The 13,980-nt window shown below is 34.9% G+C and overlaps 1 pseudogene; it reads left to right on the top strand.

The window, feature by feature from the left end:
- Positions 1-12,315: 12,315 nt before the first annotated feature.
- Positions 12,316-13,245, top strand: LOC112835464 (cytochrome c pseudogene; annotated as a pseudogene).
- Positions 13,246-13,980: the final 735 nt, after the last annotated feature.

Genomic DNA, 13,980 nt, shown 5'->3' with positions numbered 1-13,980 from the left:
TCTCTCTCCCTTGCCCTCTGCCCTTCCCCCTACTTGCATTCACTCTCAAATAAATGAATAAATAAAATCTTAAGCCAAAAAAAATAAAAAAAAGAAGGAAAGAAAAAGTGTTTCTCCCCTACACTTCCTGACTATCTTAATGATGTGTTCTTTCATTCTGGTGTCAGTTTCTGCTTTTCCATTTTAATTTTGAGATCCGGGTCTGTCATTCACAACCCTGAGAGACAACCGTGATAGTTATTTTCCTTTAGATAAAGTAGTTAAGGTCTATTCCAAATAAGCACTTGGGGAAAAGGCAGACATTGTATTTTTATTAGGCCCAATTTAAGAATTTATTGTTTGTGTTAAAACAAATTGTTAAAAAACTTAAGAAAATGCTAAGACATTATAGAAGGAACTTTCACTGGGGACATCGCTTTATATACACACCTGCAAGAAATGTTTATCTATGTAAATTTTGCAATGTGAAGCTACATGTGAACCTATAGGTTTCTCTCAGTAGAAAAGAAAACCCCAAAGATTAGTTTATTATTCTGTAGGACATTAACGGGTTTTGTATTTTACCCCTCTGATCTTACTTTAACATGTTTCCTCTAAAACATCTTTACATGCAATCCACAAAACGTTTTTTAAACCAGTTTCACCTTTTCCTGATTCTCTCATTAATCAATGAGTTGAAAGCAACCTTTAAATGTGCTTATAGCATGTTCACAGGAGAGTCATATTTTTAACTTTCTGGGAAAACACTTTGACAGTTCTGTTAATTATGGTAACTAGAATCAATTGAAGCTTTTATTCTATTTCTTACTTTACATATAAATGAGAGATCAGGTCTACTACTCTGAAAAAAGATGAAAATACAAAGTAATATTGAGTGCATAAAATACTGAATGCAGGCAACAGGTAGACTGGAACTAGCACTTTAGCATTTGCTACTTGATTTTTGATTTCGAGGAAACTGAGACACAGAGAGAAGAAGTTAGATGACCAAGCACAGCACCACATGAATAAAAATTGACTAGAGCTTAAGGACAAACGCAAGCAATAAAGAAGACACCTGAGCTAAGTGATAGGTAGAAAAAAAAAAAAATATCTGGAGTGCCCTGAAAACCTGAAGGCAGGCTTTCAGAAATGAGACAAACCTGAATGCACACATGGAGTAGATTAATAACCATTATTACCAAAAGTATAGGAAAAGGTTTCTTAACTTTGTCTTCTATTCACTGTCTACCATCTGTATGAAGGTAGGAAAACAGAAAGAAAATAAAATATGGGCTAGAAGATTAAAGCATTTAATAATGTATCCAATTCCATACTTATTTTTCTGAGAATGTAGTACTTTCTTCTTTAAGAATTTTCTGATCGATTCAAGTTATAGACTAATGCTCTGCTGAAATAATGGAAAAGTTCTCTTAGTTCTATATCAAATAACAGATAAAGAAAAGTGATTGTCCATGAATTATTTTAAAATTTAATTAGGGGCACCTGGGTGGTGCAGTTGGTTAAGTGTCTGACTCTTGGTTTTGGCTCAGGTCATGGTCTCAGGGTTGCGATTTCAGGGTCGTGATTTTAGGGTTGCAACATAAAGCCCCATGTTGGGCTCTGTGCTCAGCGGGAAGTCTACTTGAGATTCTCTCTCCCTCTTCCGCTGCCCCTCCCACTCATGTTCTCTCTCTTTCTCTCTTTCTCTAAAATAAATAAATAAATAAATCTTTAAAAAAATAAAATTTTAATTAAACTTTGTAACATATCTAGTTAACTTAGTTCAAGCAATATTTGTGAAGTGACTGCTTGGACAGGTAAACTGATTAGGAGCTAGTCATAAAAATGACTAAAATCTGGTGACTTCAGGGCCATCTGGGTGGCTTAGTCAGTTAAGCAACTGCCTTCAGTTCAGGTCATGATCCCCGGGTCCTGGGATTAAGACCCAAGTAGGAATCCCTGCTCAGCAGCGACTGTGCTGCTCCCTCTCCCCATTCTCCTCCCCGCCCCCACTCGTGCTCTCTCTCTTGCTCTCTCTCTCTCGAATAATAAATAAATAAAATCTTTAAAAAAATTCTGGTGACTTCATTCAAGTTGCCACATAAAAGACAAAATAAAAGATAAGGGATAAAAGATGACAAATGATAAAGAAACATTTATAGATAAGATGTTTCATCTGAAATGTGGAATGCTATGGAATCTGATTAAATAAAAATGATTTTATCTTCAAAATGACTGTAAGAGAATGTATCATTCCTACTAAACATCGAGTACATATTAAATTGATATTACAAATGATACTGTGTAACATTCCACAGTAACCATAATTCCTTCAGTTCTACCTTTCTATTTCTAAAACTAACAACCCTTTCATTTTCTCAGTGTTCTTGTGCAATGCCTCTCATTTAAGACAAGAAGCATTCAATGAACAGTTATTGGGATATGCTACTGATATGGGGGATACAGATGTAGCCCCTGCCTTTAAAGATCTCAAGACTAACTGAATAGAAACCACAGACAGAAAGCTTTATAAATAAACAATCAGTTCTCAACACTGCAACACGCTCAGTAAAAACCAACTATGATTTCAATAAGTGTAACATCCTTTATTTTGGTGGAAATATGGAAATCAGGCAACTAGTACATTTCTCTAAATCTTTTACTCATAAAAAATAATTTTATTAGAAATGCTCACAACATTAACTGTTTCATTTCTCTATTGGGAATAATTTCAGACCCAAAATGTTTCTTAAATGAGGTTTTATATTTATCTCCCAATATATCTCAAGCACTTTTGAGCATAAATACCCCACAAATACAATAGTAATTTTATGGATAGCAGGTTTATAATTTTGATTTTCAACAGAAAATGCTTTATCCTAATTCACCTAGAAAAGAAGAGCATATTTAAAGATGATAAGAAGTTTTCACTTTATATTCAACTAGTTAAAGCTAATTAACTGACTCTCATAGTGATGAATTAAACATAGTTTTGCAGTATATAAGACCAAAATGATAAAACATGTATTACAGACAAGTCTTAGAATTTTGTCAAAATATTCTCATTAGACAGTTTAAAGTTAAAATCTGTCTAAGCCAAAATCATGCCACTGTAGAGGATCCAATATGATGGGTCCTATCAGGTAGTCATGAAGGTTTGTAACAAATAATATAAAATGAAGTGGATCAAGTGTAAAGTATAAAGAAATGATCTAATGCCCTGAAGTGTTGACAAATTCCAAAGACTTAGAGGTAACAAAATTAGAAAGGGCTAGTGAGTAGTTTTAGAGGGAGTAGGACCCTCCAGAGTCATGACATAAAAAATAGAATGACTTCACAAAAGGAAAATGGAAGTTTCCCAGAGGTTATCCTGCCATCCGTAACTGCTCTAACTAGTGCACAAATTACTTCCTAAGGGAAAAGCTATCAACCTTTTCTCAAACTTTCTCTGCAGTGACACATACAGTCAATGGTGTTCACATATCTGAGGTAGTAGGGTAGATAAACTGGACTTTTAAGGATATGAAATTCCTGAAACACTTATCCCATTGCAAGAAAAAACATAGCAAATATGAGCCAGGTTGCTGGTGCTGGGATTGAGCATGTCCGTGCAAAGACCCACCATGACCACACATGCCTCTCACTCATTCATTTCAACAGGTAGGAAGCCACTACTATGTTCATGAAGGGAAGGAGGTGTTGGAGATAAAATGATAAAAAAGATAGATGTTGTCCCTATTGTCGCAGTTTTTTTGTTCACTGAAACACTCTTGCTATTTGTGGTGTCATAGTTTAAAATATACTCAAGTAAACAAGCCACACAGCAAATAGCAAGAGTGTTTCAGTGAACAAAATATAGGTTAACTGTGGTAGCATATTTAGGAGAACATAATTTTCTGTGAAGGATTTTGGGAGGCATATTTATTACACAAATAATTACCCATCATGTTAAACACATTTAATTATACACTTATAACAGGCTGTACATTCATATGCTACAATTCACATATTATACAAACTTACTTTCATTATTTTCTACAATATAAGTTTATCTTGCTGTAAAGTCCCATTGCTCTCATTATAAAAATAAAAAATGCATACATACATATGCATATGCGTATTTTTGTTTGTATGATAACTTAGTTTCTACCAATTGTTGAAAAACGATGTTATAGTCAATTCCAGTGTTCCCTCAAAGTTAGCCAAAATTAATTGCTCCTGCTCAAAAATCATAAGTAGATTTAAAATCTTAAGCATGCTTAGGATGTACCTTCATGAATTTTTGTTTAAGAAAATCAATATTGTATGCCAAAAATAGAATGCTTCTTGGAAAATAATTGAAAGAAGGTAATTCATTGTATAACACAGAAAATCAGCAGGTGATTGAGACAAAGCGATTGTTATATGAATGAGTTAAAAGACTTAATTGTGTTTGGATCCTGTATCAGAAATAATTTCCTCTTTTTTTGGTTATCATCCTGTTGTGCCCTTTGAATGACAAAAGCAAAACACACACATGCTTTACAATGACTGAAGAAATTTATAAATTGTTGTAAATATGATTACATTTCATAACATTATGAAGTGTTTGTACCTAAGATCCTCATTAATTTCACCAAGGCTCTTAATGTCAATTTGGGGAAAATTCGTTGGAAAACCATATTTTAGGAAAATTGAGTCGATGAACAAAGACTACCACATATTTAAGGAAAATAAGAACAGATGAAAGCTGTTCCTGAGAAATGGAGTAAGGAGAGTTTGAGTCAGTGACAGATGGAGAAGGAAGGAAAAAAAAAAATTGTGACATCTGTTAAACCAGATTTGGAAGAGTCATTTACACACCATGGATGAACAGCAACTTATTCCTGGAAAGTGCTTGCTGCCGAGGTTGTGCTAATTCTTCATTATGAATAGATTTAGTTATTGATCAATCAGATTGCTTTTGGGAATCTTATTTTATTTGGATTGCTAAAAAAAAAAAAATCCTAATTATACAAGCGAAATCCATTTGCTTCATGGCATTACATCAGCCTTAGGACATTTGGAGGTCAGTATTCTTGCAGACAAGGGTATTCTGGAAGTCAGATGTTTTTAGGACAATCACCTCATCGAATGGGACAGATTGAGTGTATTTCTTTTATTGTGGCTTACTCTTGGTATTGATTTGTATTTTTTCCTAGAAATATACCAAGTTAATCACCATTATTTTATTTTTTATAATCTAAATTGAAATTCTATTTTACCTCAAATAAGGTATCTTATCCTCTTATCTATTGCCTGTATTTATTTATCCCATCAAGAGTTCTTGCCACCCTGTGTGTAAAAAGAGTTTCTGCAATTCCTTTGACTCTGTCCCCAAGTGTTTAAAGAATTTTTACGTACTTGCTGAATAACCCCCAGCTTTCTCTGATCACCACATTTTCATTTTCTCATTAAATTTCTATCTTCTTTTTTGCAAAGGTAGACATCTTTAGAAATATCTTCTCCACTGAATGAAGAATCATCACAAACTCTAGAAACAGAATATAAAATAATGATTACAAAATATTTTGTGATTTTTCATTTTTTTCTGGACTTCTATAGGGAAAAAATCAAATGCAAGCGAGAGAGAGAAGAAACAATGGACTTTAATATATCTTTCTATCTGAGTTGATTTCAAGACTTGAGGGAGAAGTGGTGGTAAAGAAGAGAAAATACATTTTTAGAGAAGGACAATAAATGTAAAAAATAAGTTATCAAAGATCCAAAACAACAACAACAACAAAAAAGAACTAAAGATTTTGTTTAAAGGGATTCCTGTAAAAGGAATCTGCATCAGAATGGACATGAATAAAGCTGAATAAAATTAAAATCAACAATAAAATATTAGAGCTGGAAAAACCATAGGGAATCTTTAATGAAAATCCCATTTATACAGATGAAAAACAAACCCAAACTCAAAAAGTTTAACTGATTTGCCTAAGGTCATGTCACTATGAAAATTCCAAGCCAGATTCTTTTATAAGACCAGTGCTTCTCCAATCAGAGATTAATAAAAGCAAGAAAGAAAAAGGAAAAGAAAAGAATAAAAAGCAGATCTTAGATCTTTGCTTTTCCTAGAGGCCCTAATTCATTTGGTCTAGGATGGAACCCTAAATATCTTATTCCCTTGGCTAACTACAGGGAACTATAGAAAGGAAGAAGATAAGATGTGAACTGAAGTAGAAGATAAAAAAGGAGAGGTGGACTTGTTTATGATAGTTTGCCCTCATGTGTGTGTTTCTCTCTCGGCAACCACATGAGGAAGGATGGCTGGGTCTACAGCAGGGTTCAAGTATTTCCCCATTCTTTGGGCAGGTTTATCTCAAAATATGTTTAAGACACTATCACATGAAAATCATCAATGATCATACCCATTGCCAGGATTGTCTCAATATAATTTAATCAGAATCTCTGTGGATAGGGCCCTGGATTCTATACATTTTGTAAGCTCCACTCTGACTCTTCATTAACTATATCATTTGTAGAACCGTCTCCTTGAGTGCAAGTAGGGCATGCTGCTTTATTTTGTATGTGAGATACTTAGTGCAGACCCCGGATCTTAGCAGATACTCGGTAAATGTAATAGGTAAATGGTTAAATTGAATGAAAAACTATGAATAATAAAACTTACTAAATTTCAGTGTTTAAAAAAGTAATTTGTGTACATGTCAGTTAATGGATATGGATGCTTTTGGTTTTGTAATTTATTTTAATAAAGGGTTGGCTTTTGCATTTTTCTAAGAAACACCAGTTACCATTCTGGACTCTACAGAATCAGAAGGAAGTCAATTTAGGCAAATAAAAATGACACAATATTTCTAGGATGTCAAGAATGCATGTTTTTTTTTACCTTTGAAAGATATTAATCAAATCAGAAATCTCCAACAAAAGTATCAATTTTCATAATTGATAATTTCAATAATCAAAATAAAATACTAATGATAATATGAATGAAGCCATAATGTACCAGAAGACTGAAATAAACCTGAAACAGTTCAGTTTCTGTATACCTTTTGCTTTTTCCAAGAACTTTTTTGCAAAATAGTCACTAGGCTGCAGAGATAACCCACATAGATGATGTTATTAATATGCAATCTTCCTTCCCGAAACAGTTTATATATGCAATATACAGCATCTGGACCTTGTAATTGAATTTTTGAAGTTCGCTGTGGTTTGGGAGCTGCATATGGGTCAGTAATCGTTATCCAGACACCATCGTTCATAGTACACATATAATTAATCAACTCATTAATTATGGAAAGAGAGTCTCAGGGAAGTCTAGCACACCTATTTCTTAAACAAATATTTTACCCTTGAGCTGTAAAAGGAGCATCTCCATTACCCATTGCCTTAGATTACTGCTAGCGATTTATTTAGGGAGCTTTTAGAACAAGGTCCATAACAAGAGTCAATATAAAAATCTTTCAGATACAGAATCCATCGTATATACCCACAGAATTTAATCACTTTCTGGTTAAATCACTGCTTTGGAGCTTTATCTTCTGAAGTTAATGTCAATAGCACTTTATTTTTAATGTAACTATATTCAGCCAACTGTAGGAGAAACAAATCATATTCTTTTTTATTTGTAGTTTTAGTAGATGGTTGCTAGGGTATAATTGATAATTAGGGAAAGTAAAATATTTCTCAGCATTTTTTTCCCCCTATTACACATTACTGAGCCCAGGTTGCTTAATGAAGATACTTTATAGATGCATAAGGGGGGGGGGAAAACCTGTAAATATATTTTCTCACTTTTTTGGCTCATTAGCTAACCTGACCTAACCATTTTCTTTCGCTATTCGTCAATCCTACTTTTTGCTATTTTTTCCCCTACTCATAGCAATTCATCTTCATGATGCACTGGCTTATGTTATGACCTACAAAACTCCTTGTGGAGAGACATACAGCATTAATATGAAAAAGAGACTAATTGCATAAGATAAATGCCAATCCTAAAATAATAATAAAATATAATCGGATATCGGCTCAAGGTAGAGACAGGAAGGACTGTTTAATCGAGTTGTTGTGAAATGTATGGAGAGCTTAAAGAAGATGAACAGCTGTTTGCTATCTTCACTGAGGCTAGAAATAACTTCAGCTTAAAATGAGAGACATGAAGAAGAGATTTCTGCCTGTAGATTTCTAATGAGATTTCTAGTCAGAGAACCATACAGCCCATAGAATTTTATTTCTAGTTAGATGCAGAGAAACAGGAGATAATTTAGTGACTGTTCAATTTAGAGATAGGAGGAAAGATCAATTGATGTTTTAAGGTTCCTCTTTTTTTAATACCACATTGTGCTGACTTCTCTGAGCCTCACTTTTCAGTCTCTGAGCCCCTCTGCTTTGAAATCATAAAATACCTCACAGATCAAGGCTGAAACTACTAGCCATGTGGGCCAAGGTCAGGCAGGATATACGCAAGAGCCAAGACAAAGCAGAGCTCCTGAGGTTTTAGAACCATCAATTATATCTCACAATTTAATCCAGGTTTAAATGCTTTTTGTGGAGAATTGGCCATGGAAGACATATTTACTTCTTACTTACCTAGACCCTAAAAACCTCTTTGCTATCCATGAAGCATGTCCCCAACCATCAAATTTGTCCCTACATTCTTGCTCAATGGTCACCTGGGACTTTTCCTCCAAACTGTTAGTAAACGAACGTGGGACAGTGTGATGAGTGGTGTGATATAAGTGAGGAGGTTATAGGTGGGAGAAAGTATCTAGACAAAGGAAACATTTCAAATGAAATCAAGGGAATGTCTCAAGTTTGTTTCAGATGGATACAAGGAGGAAAGAAGAGGAAACTGATCAAAAAATTCAGGAATGTTAAGCTAAAGAGTTTCATGCATGGTTTTCAAACACATTTCAGCGACGGATATCTTTTTTCAAAAGAAAACTATCGAGGAAGTTTAATATGGAAATCAGATAAACACAGAGATGCAATTCCTCCGGAGAATCCGGAGGGAATCTGGAGCTTATACTAAACCTCAGCAATGCTTTTGAAATAGTTTCATGAAGCCTTTTCTGTTCACATGCCAAGATTTCAAACCACAACCCTCAATGCTAGAGGCAAGTTTTGAAATAGCGAAAGTGTATAATCAGATATACATTCTCACCTTTATATATGGTAATATATGGCTATTTAGGCCTTCTAAATATAGACCATTTGTGGCCCCCTTATGCCCTCTGCCTTAAACCAACTACCATCTCAGTGCCACAGGGTGCCAGGAAGGTCAGGACTAAAAGAAAGCAGGTGGTACTCTGATGCCCTAGTTAAAGTGTGTGGGGGGAAGAGAAGTACCACCCACTCCTACCCCCAAGTATTTGTAAAACTGAATTAAGCCAGTGTAAGATTTTTTAAAATGGAGGAGTAGGTAATAGCACCCCATTACTTCTAATTAAATCAGTGAAAGAAAGCCTTATGATTTTTTTTAACATATAATGTATTATTTGTTTCAGAGGTACAGGTCTGTGATTCAACAGTCTTGCACAATTCACAGCACTCACCATAGCACATACCCTCCCCAATGTCTATCACCCAGACACCCCATCCCTCCCACCCCACCCCCACTCCAACAACCCTCAGTTTGTTTCCTGAGATTAAGAATTCCTCATATCAGTGAGGTCATATGATAACGTCTTTCTCTGACTGACTTATTTCGCTCAGCATAACACCCTCTAGTTCCAACCACGTCGTTGCAAATGGCAAGACTTCATTCTTTTTGATGGCTGCATAATTATGATTTCTGCTTTTATTATTCAATCTTCTTAATTTAAGATCTTTTTGTCTTCTTTAAGGTCAACCTTTCATGAAGGATAACGACCATAACTGACTGATATTTACATACCTATGTTTACGAACAGGTAACAACACATTAAGTATTAAAATATGAACACAGCATCTAAGACTCTTTAATATTGGAGACGCCATTCATCTAATCCAAACAAAGGTGTATCTATAATTCACATTTTCACAGCTAATGTTCCATATTAATAACTATAGATTTGAAATGTGTTCTTAATAATTTTGCTTTTGAATCATTAAAAGTATAATTTTCTAGTTTTTATTTTTGAAACCTTTTTTTGTTTTGTTTTATTTCAATCATTTTTACTACATTAAAAAGCTCACAAATACTAGGGGCTTAGAACTTCTGTTAAACTAGTTCGGATAAGAAAGGCCAGTCAGAATTAAAACACCAGATGAATGAAAACTAGAGCCACGTTTAGAACCAGCCTCTTCTCTTCACCATTAACCAGCAAAAAACTAGATAGCATTATTTTTCACAATGATTGCTGTTCTCCACTAATGTGGTTCATATATTTCTTCCTCACACCATGTAATATCCACTGACTTCCTGGAGAAGAATATTCTTTCCCATCCCACTGCTGTCAGGCTTGAGCATGTAACTTACTTGGTGCATTAATCGGCTCGGGCTGCCATAACAAAATACCCCAGACTGGGAGGCTAAAACATCAGAAATGTATTTTCTCATAGTTCAAGAGGCTAGAAATCCAAGATCAAGGTGTCAGCAGGTTTGGTTTCTGATGAGACTTTTTCTGGCTTGCAGACAGCTGCCTTTTTGCTATGTCCACATATGGCCTTTCTTCTATGTGTGTGTGCATCTTTGGTCTCTCGTCCTGTAAGGACACCAGTCATAGTGGATTAGAGCCCCCACATTTGTGACAATTAACCTTAATTAAAGAGGAGGAGGAAAAGGGAAGGAGACCATTCGTAACTAACAAGTAACGAGAAAAGAGGTAAACATTTTTTTTTCCCACTAACATTCTGAAACTTTCAGATCTGTTAATGCCACGGTTTAGATTAGTAAAAGCTTACTAATAAATTAGTACCCAGAAATCGAAAACTGTTTTTTAAACAGTTTGGTTTTTGCCTTGGTGTCTGGCTTTAGGCTGCAAGGAATTTATTATTAGAGGCTGAATGAAATGCAGAGACAAACTATTTCGTAAAATGATTACCTGCAAGCATTTAAAAGGCAACTGATTAAGCTAATGGATGCACGGGCATGTTACTAACAAACTACTCTCTTCCTTAACCTTTATTACTTGCATTTGAAAACAGTACTCTGAGAGAAAGATAAGGTATAGAGGGACTGGTCATTTAACAAGAAATATTAAAAAAAAAAGAGAGAAAATCCAGAAATTCTGGGACTTGCAGGATTTTAAAAGATGTTACATCTTTCTCATATCCAACTTTTAAGAGATAAATTGAGACATGTTTTGAGTGACAAAGGCCAATTAGAACTTAGCTTTTGATTAAAAAAATTAAGAGTATAGCCTTCATAATCTTGTTGAAATCAATTAAATAAGCAACACCCAGTAATTCTTTTCATTTGGACAAAAGGCCTCAGAGAAGACACTAAGGATGTACCTCTTATGTGAAAGCCCAATGATTTAATGAACCTATAATTTAATTTAGAGATAGACTTGCATATGGGAAAGGATCATGGATGCAACTATGAGACATTAAGTTTACTGTAATAAAATTAATATTTGCAAAAGTCCATTACAGTTTTACAGAACTATACTGCCAAAAGAGCTACCACCCTGGATTAAAAGAGACTGGGATCATTTAACTTAAAATTTTGGCCTGCCAATATTCTGTGGGCAGAAAAGAGTCTGGAAAATTCCTATTCCCATGGAGGATATATTCCCCATGACCTTTATGCTTGCTCCAGATGTCTTCAAGGAAAAGAAAGAAAAAGAAATAACTTCCCAGAGGTTGTAATCAAGCTCTGTGGGAAGCAATGGAGAGGGGAGATCCTGTTAGGAACTTCGAAGAAACAGTAACACCACCAGCAAGATATCACCATGATCAGATCTACTCTGGGCATTCTAGTCTACCATTTTGTGAAGGGAAGTTTGTGAGTAGTGTGTGTGTGTGTGTGCGTGTGTGTGCGTGTGTGTGTTGTGTGTGTGTGTGAGAGAGAGAGAGAGAAAGAGAAACAGAAAGGAAGAGAGGAGACGGAGAAAGAGAGAGATGTTGGGAGGAAGAGAGAATAATTATTCCAAAATAGACTTGTTTATTCTTTCACAACCTCACAATATAGTTTATAGTATGTTATACTTTTCTGACATTTCAATTTTACCCAGGTTGGGGTAGATTTTGTTAAAGTCATTCAACATTTTTTGTCTTCCTCTTCTCTTACCCTCTCCAAACTCAGTCTGTCTCTCTCAAACACATGCTTACACATACATCTTTTAGTAATAAAGAAGAAAGCACAACTATGGATTTCAAGTGGTTTGTACAGTGAAGCTAGCACTTAATAAATTGGACAAGTAGACAATGAGCTCCATGGAGAAATACAGAGGTGAAACCATGAGTTTGTCCAAACATGAAAAAGCCCTTGTTAATCCTTCCATGGTACATCTTTTTTTTTTTTTAATATTTAATACGTGTTTGTCTTTCGATTGTATCAAAATAATATTTGGATGGTATGGAAAAAATAAGATTGTTATTATACATTTAAATCTTCGTTAGGTCCTGAGTAGAAGACTTGTCATGGATGAGAAGTATGTAGGCCAGTGTGTGGGGTGTAGTGCAGGGAAGGCAAGAGACAGAATGAGGAAGTCAATGCACATTTTCAACATCATCTTTTTGCCTAGGTTTGGAGTCTCTTTACACATGGAAATTCCTAAATTCTCTCTTTCTTGGAATTGTGTATATTGGGAACCTACGTTTCAACTCCTCAACTTTAAAACCACTTACAATTTAAGAGGACATTTTTCTAAATACATTATATAAATACTCAAATTGAAATTTAAAATGTTCTGGTGTTTCTCGAGAGAGTGGGACATCCGGGTTGCAAGCAAGCTTCTCTGTTTCATGTGCGACAAAAGAGTGATTTAAAACTGGATGATGTTGACAAGGGCAAGAAGATTTTTGTCCAGAAGTATGCCCAGTGCCACACCATGGAAAAGGGAGGCAAGCACAAGATAAGGCCAAATCTCCTTGGTTTATTTGGGTGAAAGACAGGTCAGACCCCTGGATTTTCTTACCTGGATGCCAAAAAGAACAAAGGCATCACCTGGGGAGAGGAGACACTGATGGAGTATTTGGAGAATCCCAAGAAATACATCCCTGGAACAAAACTGATCTTCACTGGCATTAAGAAGATGGGAAAGCACAGACTTGACAGCTTATCTCAAAAAAGCCACTAAGGGGAGTAATAGTTGGCCACTGTTTTATTTATTACAAAACAAAAATGTCTCGTGACTTGTGTACCATATTTAAATTGGCCTCATACAACAGAATTCAGATCAAGAATGGCTGATAGAATATTTCTTTTGGAGAGTCCTGATTTAAATAAGACTGGCTTGTGGTTAAATGAATATGATCAGCTCTTTGAACTTTGATAGTGATTCTGGTTCAGCAAGTAATTGTCACTGTTTTCCTCTTCTAAAAATATGATTGGAATCGATTAGTGATGTTCAGCTTTTCACAGAAATGGTAAATGTCATGTCTAAACCTGCAGGAGACTGATCTTAGATTTAGATGACTGGTTATATTAATATATTTCAATATGAAGGAAATCCCTTCACTGTCTCATAGAACAACAAGACTCAGCTGTGTTTCAAGTTGTGTTCGTTAGTCTGTTAAAGGCAAAGGCTGGCAATGTCCACTTTATCTTTCTGATCTTAACCATTTCAATGTAATTAAAATTCCCTGCCTCTAAAATGTTGCCTTTTGCTTAATGAAAGGCATTTTAGTGTGTGGTTTATGTATAATATTAAATAAAGAATATTCAACACTTCTCATATTTTATAGATTATCTTATAGATGATAAGGTCAGATGCTTTTAAAATTCAGTGTGACAAGATATAGTAGCAAACTTGTGAGTTCTTTACTAAGCCAGACTGTTATAATTCAGGATTGTCTTCTAAACTGCTATTCAAAAACACAACTGTAGAATTACCATAAATGTATGATTGGTAAGGGTACTTTTGCCAA

This window comes from Callorhinus ursinus, unplaced genomic scaffold, assembly GCF_003265705.2.
Source record: "Callorhinus ursinus isolate GAN/ISIS: 27379988/994484 unplaced genomic scaffold, GSC_fseal_2.0 scaffold4, whole genome shotgun sequence".
NCBI lineage: Eukaryota > Metazoa > Chordata > Mammalia > Carnivora > Otariidae > Callorhinus > Callorhinus ursinus.
The sequence above is the reverse complement of the archived record's forward strand: the minus strand, read 5'-3'. Positions and strand labels throughout refer to the sequence as shown.